Source organism: Oncorhynchus gorbuscha, linkage group LG02 (assembly GCF_021184085.1).
Source record: "Oncorhynchus gorbuscha isolate QuinsamMale2020 ecotype Even-year linkage group LG02, OgorEven_v1.0, whole genome shotgun sequence".
Classification (NCBI taxonomy): Eukaryota; Metazoa; Chordata; class Actinopteri; order Salmoniformes; family Salmonidae; genus Oncorhynchus; species Oncorhynchus gorbuscha.
The window spans coordinates 59,524,209-59,534,155 of NC_060174.1; positions in this window are offsets into that span (position 1 = coordinate 59,524,209).

The window sequence follows — 9,947 nt, forward strand, 5'->3', positions numbered from 1 at the left end:
AGGTTGTTGTCCTGGCACCACATGGCCAGGTCTCTGACCTCCTCCTTATAGGCTGCCTCGTCGTTGTCGGTGATCAGGCCTATCACTTTTGTGTTATCGGCAAACTTAATGATGGTGTTGGAGTCGTGCCTGGACGTGCAGTCATGAGTGTAGTACAGGAGGGGAGTGAGCACGCACCCCTGAGTGGCCCCTGTGTTGAGGACCAGTGTGGTGGATGTGTTGTTACCTACCCTTACCACCAGGGGGTGGCATATAAGGAAGTCCAGGGTTCAGTTGCAGAGGGAGGTGTTTTGTCCCAGAGCCCTTAGCTTATTGATGAGCTTTGAGGGCACTATGGTGTTGAACGCTGAGCTACATTCTCACATAGGTTTTCATTTTTTCCAGGTGGGAAAGGGCAGTGTGGAGTGCAATAGAGATTGCATCATCTGTGGATCTGTTGGGGTGGTATGCAAATTGGAGTGGGTCTAGGGTTTGGTAATGGTGTTGATGTGAGCCATAACCAGCCTTTCAAAGCACTTCATGGCTATAAACCTGAGTGCTACGGGTCAGTAGTCATTTAGGGAGGTTACCTTTGTGTTCTTTGGCACATGAACTATGGTGGTCTACTTGAAACATGTTGGTATTACAGACTTGTACAGGGAGAGGCTGAAAATGTCAGTAAAGACACTTGCCAGTTGGTCAGCGCATGCTCCCAGTACATGTCTTGGTAATCCGTCTGGCCCTGCGGCCTTGTGAATGTTGACCTGGTTAAAGGTCTTACTCACATCGGCTGTGGAGAGCGTGATCACACTGTCCTCCGGAAGAGCTGGTGCTCTCATGCATGCTTCAGTGTTATTTGCCTCGAAGCGAGCATATAAGTAGTTTAGCCCATCTAATTTAGCTTGTCTGGTAGGCTCATGTCACCGGGCAGCTCTCAGCTGTGCTTCCCTTTGTAGCCTGTAATGGCTTGCAAGCCCTGCCACATCTGACGAGCGTCAGAGCCGGTGTAGTATGATTCAATCTTAGTCCTGTATTGACGCTTTGCTTGTTTGATTGTTCGTTGGAGGGCATAGCGGGATTTCTTATAAGCTTCCAGGTTAGAGTCCCGCTCCTTGAAAGCGGCAGCTCTAGCCTTTAGCTCAGTGCGGATGTTGCCTGTAATCCATGGCTTCTGGTTGGTGTGTACGTACAGTCACTGTGGGGACGACATCATCAATGGACTTATTGATGAAGCTAATGACTGATGTGGTGTACTCCTCAATGCCATCGGTAGAATCCCAGAACATATTCCAGTCTGTGCTAGCAAAACAGTCCTGTACCTTAGCATCTGCTTAATCTGACCACTTTTTTATTGATCTAGTCACTGGTGCTTCCTGCTTTAATTTGTGCTTGTAAGCAGGAATCAGAAGGATATAATTATGGTCAGATTTGCCAAATGGAGAGTGAGGGAGAGCTTTGTATGTGTCTCTGTGTCTTTTCCCTCTGGTTGCACATTTAACATGCTGATAGAAATTTGGTAAAATGGATTTAAGTTTCCCTGCATTAAAGTCTCTGGCTACTAGGAGCGCCGCCTCTGTCTGGGTGAGCCTTTTCTTGTTTGCTTATGGCAAAATACAGCTCATTCAATGCTGTCTTAGTGCCAGCCTCTGACTGCATGTAAACAGCTACGAAAAATACAGATGGAAACTCTCTAGGTAGATAGTGTGGTCTACGTCTTATCATGAGATACTCTACCTCAGGCGAGCAATAGCTCGAGACTTCCTTAGATATCGTGCACCAGCTGTTATTTATAAAAATACATAGTCCGCCACCCCTTGTCTTACCAGACGCCGCTGTTCTATCCTGCCGGTGCAGTGTATAACCAGCCAGCTGTATGTTGATAGTGTCGTCGTTCAGCTACGACTCCGTGAATGTCCCGTTGGTAGTTTAATCTTCTGCGTAGGTCATCTATTTTATTGTCCAAAGATTGCACATTTGCTAGCAGAATGGAACGAAGTGAGGGTTTATTCGATCGCCTACGAATTCTTAGAAGGCAGCCCGTCCTCCGGCCCCTTTTTCTCCGCCTCACTTTTGCCTTCCAATAATAATAATACTCCCATCAAACTTTTTATTGTAAGGCACTCTTCACCTAAATACCATACTGGGCCCTAACTTAACTTTGAGGGGCTAGTTAAGGACCATATCACCTCCACCTTACCAAACAACCTAGACCCACTACAATTCGCATACCGCCCCAATAGATCCGCCATTGCACTGCACACTGCCCTATCCCACCTGGACAAGAGAAATACCTATGTAAGAATGCTGTTCATTGACTACAGCTCAGCCTTCAACGCAATAGTGTTCTCCAAGCTCATCACGAAGCTCATGTCCCTGGGTCTAAACCCTTCCCTGTGCAACTGGGTCCTAGGCCCGTTCCTGTAGGTTCATGCTCTACAACATCCGCAGAGTACGACCCTGCCTCACACAGGAAGCGGCGCAGGTCCTAATCCAGGCACTTGTCATCTCCCGTCTGGATTACTGCAACTCGCTGTTGGCTGGGCTCCCTGCCTGCGCCATTAAACCCCTACAACTCATCCAGAACGCCGCAGCGTGTCTGGTGTTCAACCTTCCCAAGTTCTCTCACGTCACCCCGCTCCTCCGCTCTCTCCACTGGCTTCCAGTTGAAGCTCGCATCCGCTACAAGAACATGGTGCTTGCCTACGGAGCTGTGAGGGGAACGGCACCTCAGTACCTCCAGGCTCTGATCAGGCCCTACACCCAAACAAGGGCACCGCGTTCATCCACCTCTGGCCTGCTCGCCTCCCTACCACTGAGGAAGTACAGTTCCTGCTCAGCCCAGTCAAAACTGTTCGCTGCTCTGGCCCCCCAATGGTGGAACAAACTCCCTCACGACGCCAGGACAGCGGAGTCAATCACCACCTTCCGGAGACACCTGAAACCCCACCTCTTTAAGGAATACCTAGGATAAGATAAGTAATCCCTCTCACCCCCCCCCTTTAAGATTTAGATGCACTATTGTAAAGTGACTGTTCCACTGGATGTCATAAGGTGAATGCACCAATTTGTAAGTCGCTCTGGATAAGAGCGTCTGCTAAATGACTTAAATGTAAAATGTAAATGTAGACTTCATGACGGGGAGACTCCAAGTGGTGAAAGTAGGCAACAACACCTACGCCATGTTATGGGTATGCTTGTAATTGTTAAGTACAGGGGAGTTTTTTGGGATCTAACATTTACAGAATGGAGCTAAGCACAGGCAAAATCCTTGAGGAAAACATGGTTCAGTCTGCTTTCCACCAGACACTGGGAAATGAATTCACCTTTCAGCAGGACCAAGAACACAAGGCCAAATCTACACTGGCATTTCTTACCAAGAAATCAGTGAGTGGTCAAGTTATAGTTTTGATTTAAATCTGCTTGAAAATCTATGGAAAGACCTGAAGATGATTGTCTAGCAATGATCAACAACCAATTTTCCAGGTGTGGAAAGCTCTTAGAGACGTACCCAGAAAGACTCACAGCTGTAATCGCCAAATGTGATTCTAACATGTATTAACTCAGGAGGTTGAATACTTTATTTTGTGTTTCATTTTCATAAATGTTTTACAAATGTTTGAATTTTTCTTCTACTTTCACATTACAGAGTATTTTGTATAGATCGTTGACAGAAAATATAATCCATTTTATCTCACTTTGCAACATTCCGGACTCTGACATGGCTTGTTAGGATATTTCTTCATTTCTATTTATTTTTTTACTTTTGGGATTATGTGCGTATTGTTTTGTATTGCTAGGTAATTATTACTGCACTGTTAGAGCTAGAAACACAAGCATTTCGCTGCACCTGCCGATAACATCTTCATATCTGTGAACACGACCAATAAACTTTCATTTGATTTGGCTTTCTGTTGTAGCTACAGGTAACTGCCTGGAAACACTTGAGTAAATAAGGGATACAAAGTATATTGAAAGCGGGTGCTTCCACACAGTTGTGGTTCCTGAGTTAATTAAGCAATTAACATCCCATCATGCTTAGGCTACCACGGCTAGAAGAACAGATCTCAGTGACTGAAAGAAGGGTCTCAAAGGTGCATAGGGGGTTTAAAGGGGGTAGGTGGGCGTGTGTGTGTCTCAGTCACCGGATCTCAACCCAATTGAACACTTCGTGGATTCTGGAGCGACACCTGAGACAGCGTTCTGGTGGCTCGTGGTGGCCCAACGCCCTATTAAGACACTTGTTGGTGTTTCCTTTATTTTGGTAGTTTCCTGTACACATACATAAACGAAATACCCTAAAACCTCAGATGATGGTGTTTATTATTATTTCATGAGAATCACCAGTAGCCAAATACAATCAAAGTAGTTCTCCACTGGTTGTGGATTGCAATCTTTGACCCCCTAGATTTTTTGTTGTTGTATTTACTACTATACACTGTATAAACTAGAACGCCCAGGGCAAAAGGACACAGCCAGAGACTGTCTCAGTCAGCTTGACATAGCCTACTGACAGTTATATAACATGCTTCCCAGACTGTAGTCTGTTGAGGATAGGATGCCTGCAATGGGGCATTAATGACTGCAGGCAGGGCAGGGCACCATACCAAGGCCACACTGCTGATATTAGACTTACTGGAGGAGTGCCAGGTTGACAGGCCATGCAAGGACACAGGTTTAAAACCACAATGTGCATCTCTGGCCACTAGAGTGCAGTGTTAGTCTTTACATATGAAAGCAGTGAATGGCATACTGAACAAAGGAATAGTTACTCTGTGGACAGACATAACAGTAATTTTAGTTGGACTTCTGGTCTACAGACAGATATGCAATGTATCTCTCTAAAATCTGCCCTGACAGTGTAACCATGTGATACTTTTGATTGATTGACTGTAAGTATTGACCTTAAGACACTGAGCCGGAAATTCGCTGTCTGCTTGATGCTTCAATTAACATGTGTGTTTAAATTGTGAAGGCATGTTGTATGTACATATAGGTAGTTCCATCAATTCTAAAATGATCCCAGCAGAATCTGCACTTTAGGAAGTGTGAGAACACCATTACTGCAGAGGAGGGTGGATTTGATATGAGCTATGCTGTCAGCTGTATGGTATTACAGGTGGGTCAATAGATGAGTGGAAGAAGCCAAAATACTTCACAAATAAGTGAAAATCACAAGATTTCCCATCTAAACAACCATTTTGATCCCCTTATGGTATTGCAATGCATGAGTGTAATCCAATTAATGAATGTCTATATTGTGCCCTTTCAAATACACTTGATTTATTTCCCAATAAAAGTCCATAAAAACAGTAGAGGAGAATTTGCACCCGTTTCAAAAACTCTTGGCTCATGCTGTGTCAGTCTGGTGCTATTGTCATGAAAGGTTATGGGGGTTTAGTTGTGGGAACATGACTCACAAGTTTGGCCCATTTTGGTTCTGTGTTTGGGTTGGGGAGATGGGTATGGGAAATGCTCTATAAATGAAAAACTGCATCCCAAAGTGGGCTGGAGCCAGCAGCTGCCGGCTGACATGGTGTGCTGTGACAAATGGCACACTTTTCTCTATAGTGCAGTACTTTTGACAAGGGCCTATAGGGCTTGTGTCAAAAGTAGTGCACTATATAAGGAATAGGGTGCCATTTGGGATGCAACCAGCGTGCTGTGAAAGCCAGCGTGCTGTGCGCTCTGCACTTTCTGCCTGAGTGAGATTGTTCTAGTTATTCATAGAACGGACAAAAATCACGAGGTGATAGCCACCTACGGAGCAGGCCAGGGTTTCATGTGTTCTTGTGTTGGTCTGGTCACTCTTACTACTCTGTAAAACAGTGTTGGTGTCAATTCCTTGTCAATTCAGGAAGTAAAATGGAATTCCAATTTCAATTCCAATCTTCCTCAATGCTTCTCTGAGACATTTGTAAAAATTCTAAGTGGAATTTCACTTCCTGAATTGAGCCCAACCCTGCTGCATTTAAAAAAAAATCCATATCAAGAGCGCGCAATCCCAAATGATTAGATGTGGATGAAGGAGATGGGGTCCGGCTTAGAGGAGGGGACCTCATGTCAGTGTGCTGTCATTGCACAGACATGTGTGAGGTTCATCTTGGATTCCCCTTGGGTAACCAACAGCTCCCTTCCTCCACATCCATCACCCTATTTAGCCACTTTCACTCTAAAATATTTCAAATGTATTCAATATGGCAAATATGCTTGAAACATGCGATAACAGAAAGGATGTTGAATGACATTGGACTTGCCCTTGGACAACTTTCATTTCAAAAGTCCAGTTTCCCTAAGGTATCTGTTCTGTGTAGTCCCTAACTACAAACACAGGATATTCTCAGTTCTGCTTAGGACAGATGCTGATGACATAAAGGGAAACCTGATTGCTCAATGGATCTGTGCTCAAGTTTGTAGGCCAACACAAAAGCTGGTGTTGTGCGGAAAATTTCCCCCCTGTCGGAACTCCACCCCCGCGCGCTTTGTGTGAACGCGCACACACTCAGGTCTTCATTGTTGCGACTTGCTTGCTAGTTGAGAATTCTGCTCATCACTCCGTTGTCAGTTAGAAAGCATTTTTTATTTGTGTCCTTCAAGGCAGCTGTCAATGATCACGTTAGCCTGCGTTTCATTAGATTTTTTTTGTTATGGCGGTTTGATCGTGGGGGAGGCACTAGTAATGTCTGCAGTTTTCAATCTGGCAATTTGTTTCAGGTGTAAATATATCTCTTTGCCAAAATGTGTAATCTCTCCCGTTTTATTCGATTACCAGTTGTTCTGAAATGTTTACTGCTTGCCTACATTTTACTCCCTCCTCTATGTTTAATATAACACACATACATTAATTGTAAATGTTGGTTGCAAATCCTGACTTGAAGTTTGTTCTATAGAAAGTATTTGACTCGGATGTGTGGTACAGAAAGTATTTGACTCTAGCGACAAAATTAAAGAAATTAGAAAGCAGGGAGGATTTTGGCAAGCCCCCCATTCTAATTTCCTTAATTTTGTGGTTAGAGTCAAATAGTTTCTGTGGCACTACTTATCAACATGAGCTACCAAAATGATTATGAAGTGTGCCAGGCCTTGCACAATTTCGGCAGGCAAGAAAGAGTCAAATACTTTCTGTGGCATACATCAGTCAAATACTTTCTATAGAACAAACTTCACATCAGGATAGGCACAAAAAAAATGAATGTCTTTGTGTTTTATTAAACTTAGAGGAGGGAGTAAAATGTGGGCAAGCAATAAACATTTCAGAACAACTGCTAGTCGAATTAGACATGGGAGAGATTACGAATTTCGGCAATGTGATTTATTTATAGACTAATACACTTCAAACAAATAGTCAAACCGAAAACTGCAAACATTACGTGTGCCTCCCCCGCGATCAAACCGCCATAAAATAATTATGAAACGCAGCCTGTGATCATTGACAGCTACCTTTAAAGACACAAATAAAATAAAAATGCTTTTTTTGCTACTAAAATCAGTGAAATGTAGGCTAAACTAACAACGGAGTGAAGAGCAGAAATCTCACAATCTTACATCATTGTATCAACTAGCCAATTCCGGGCCTTCAAAGTTTCCTGCGCCAGAAAGCTGTTTTTTATGACATTTTCACTGGATATATGGGATCATCAGATCATGAGATGTTGCTCTTTCACACGGAGGCTTGGGGATTATCGAGGCCGGGAGAGTTGGAACGAAGGAGGAATTTAGAAACTATAATTTACAATCAATGTTAAAAAAACAGACTTTGTTGACTTGTGTAAGGCGAATACAAAATGAGTGATGTACATGGTGAGTTAAGACGGTCACAAATAAGACATTGCCAAATGGGCACTTTCCAACATATGCATGATTTCTGGAGATGTACCATATCTGCGCCACATCCCTCTCCCCTTCTTCTTAATATAGCATTTTAAATATATCAATACACATATTGTAGAAGCTTTTCACTGACAGTCGCAACTCAGTCATCTAGACCTACTGCTACTCTCACTACCAAAATTACGGACTTCCCAAACACACTTATGATTCGAAACCATCCACAGCTATTTTTTGTAACAATAAGCTAATGATTCTCTGTGGCTAAGTCATGCTCCCTAATGAAGTGTTTTGAATTATTTTATTTAGAAATTAGTTATATAATTTTGGCAACACATCTATTTACTTTAACGTCCTAACAGTGCACTGCGCATCCGCCAACTTTCATTTTCAACTCGCAAGAGGCTGAAACCAGAGATCTGTATATGACGAGGATATGCTCATGTCTCCGCCCTGACAATGGGCTTGGGTCTGCATATTATTCACATAGAAACGCATTGGGTTTATACTGGACAGATTTTGTCGAAAGCCCTCTCGCTTCGCCTCTTCCTCTCTGTTGAAACTATATCACCGGAGAAAGCATTCGAGCGAGCGAAACTGTAGGGGCAGAAATAGTATGAGATGCCATACATACTATTTTGTTCCAGACAGGATCAGATACATGGTCTTCACATACCGAGACAAGAGGGGCGCTGTTTCGTTCGCTCGGGTGCTTTAACTGAGATTGAAGTCTCGGTCAGCGCGCGTCTCGGTCAAATAAATGATCAATATTCAATATTTTATTTGGAAGGGCAAGGAGGTACGGTAAGGGCAGGGCAGGCCCCCTAAGACCCGCACATAACGCCTGCCCTGGAAGAAAATACCATCAAACTAAATTTAAGAGCTGTCTCATGTCCTTTTTAATATGCGGGAATTGACACTGTTCTGTGATCAGCAGACATTTCAGCAAAAAAACTCCTGTTTCTTTACACCTCAGTAAAATAGAAATAAATAGTATTTTTTTGTAGTTACTAACTCCGACATGGTATGTTTGTAGGTAGTAACTCCGCCAGGATTATTTGGAAAAAGCCTATGGGGACAAACGCCTATGGAGAAATTATGGGTTTATGGATAAACCCCGAAAATAAGATCTGTGGTAAACACGGGTTTAGGATATTTTATACACTTTAGTCTATGAGATAATCTTAATCAGCTAACGTCACTTTTTGTAAATTGTGAAGCATTTATGTAATAGAAAATGTAAATAACGCACATAAAGGCTTCATAATTCACAAAGGTCATGTTAACTGACTGATATTATCTCATAGAACAAAAGGTATAAGATCTCCAAAGCCTGTGGGTGACTGCATTTCCTGATTTGTTCTGGTTTTAGATTTGGTTCATTAAGAAATGCTTCCAGCCATGACTGAATTCAAAAGTGAGTTGGTTTCGGGGTGTGGTTTGATGTGGGTGTCTCTTGTGTGTTCGCAGGTAGGGAGAGCCACATTTTTTAGCCAATACGCTTCATGTTGGTGTGCAACAATGTCAAAATTGGTTTGACTTTGGATAGGGACCTCAATAAATTACACAATGTAAATGGGACAATATTTTCATGTTGCACATCTTTAGTTGTCTCATTAATGCTTTAAATATTTGTATATGCATTTCTACAATTTATAGTTGGTTTGAGGATTTTAAGTAATTGACATTTGGAGCATTGGACCTATTAAAATATTGTCTCATACATTGTGTAATTTACTGATTGTCCCTAACTAGCCTCATAAGGATATCGAATGTGAAACCAAATTGACCATGGGCATTAAGATCAGGTCCCAATGAAAATTGTTATGATACCCTTCAATCCGTTACATTTTTTTTCCTATCACAAATCTCAGTTTTGGTCGAGACTGACTACAACATTTATCTATTTACACCTTGTTGTCCATTTTGACACTAGAATACATTTTTTGACTTATATCGACGCCACATGGGCATTTTTCAAAATGAGAAGTCGCTTTTTAGGGTTAGTCCACAATGCTATATCAACTGATTTTTTTTAACCCTTTTTTTGTCAAATTAAAATTTTATTGCCTTTTATGTTTAATTTATATGACAACATTCCGACCTTTGTTTAGCATGATCTAGTCCAAATATGGTATGATTCC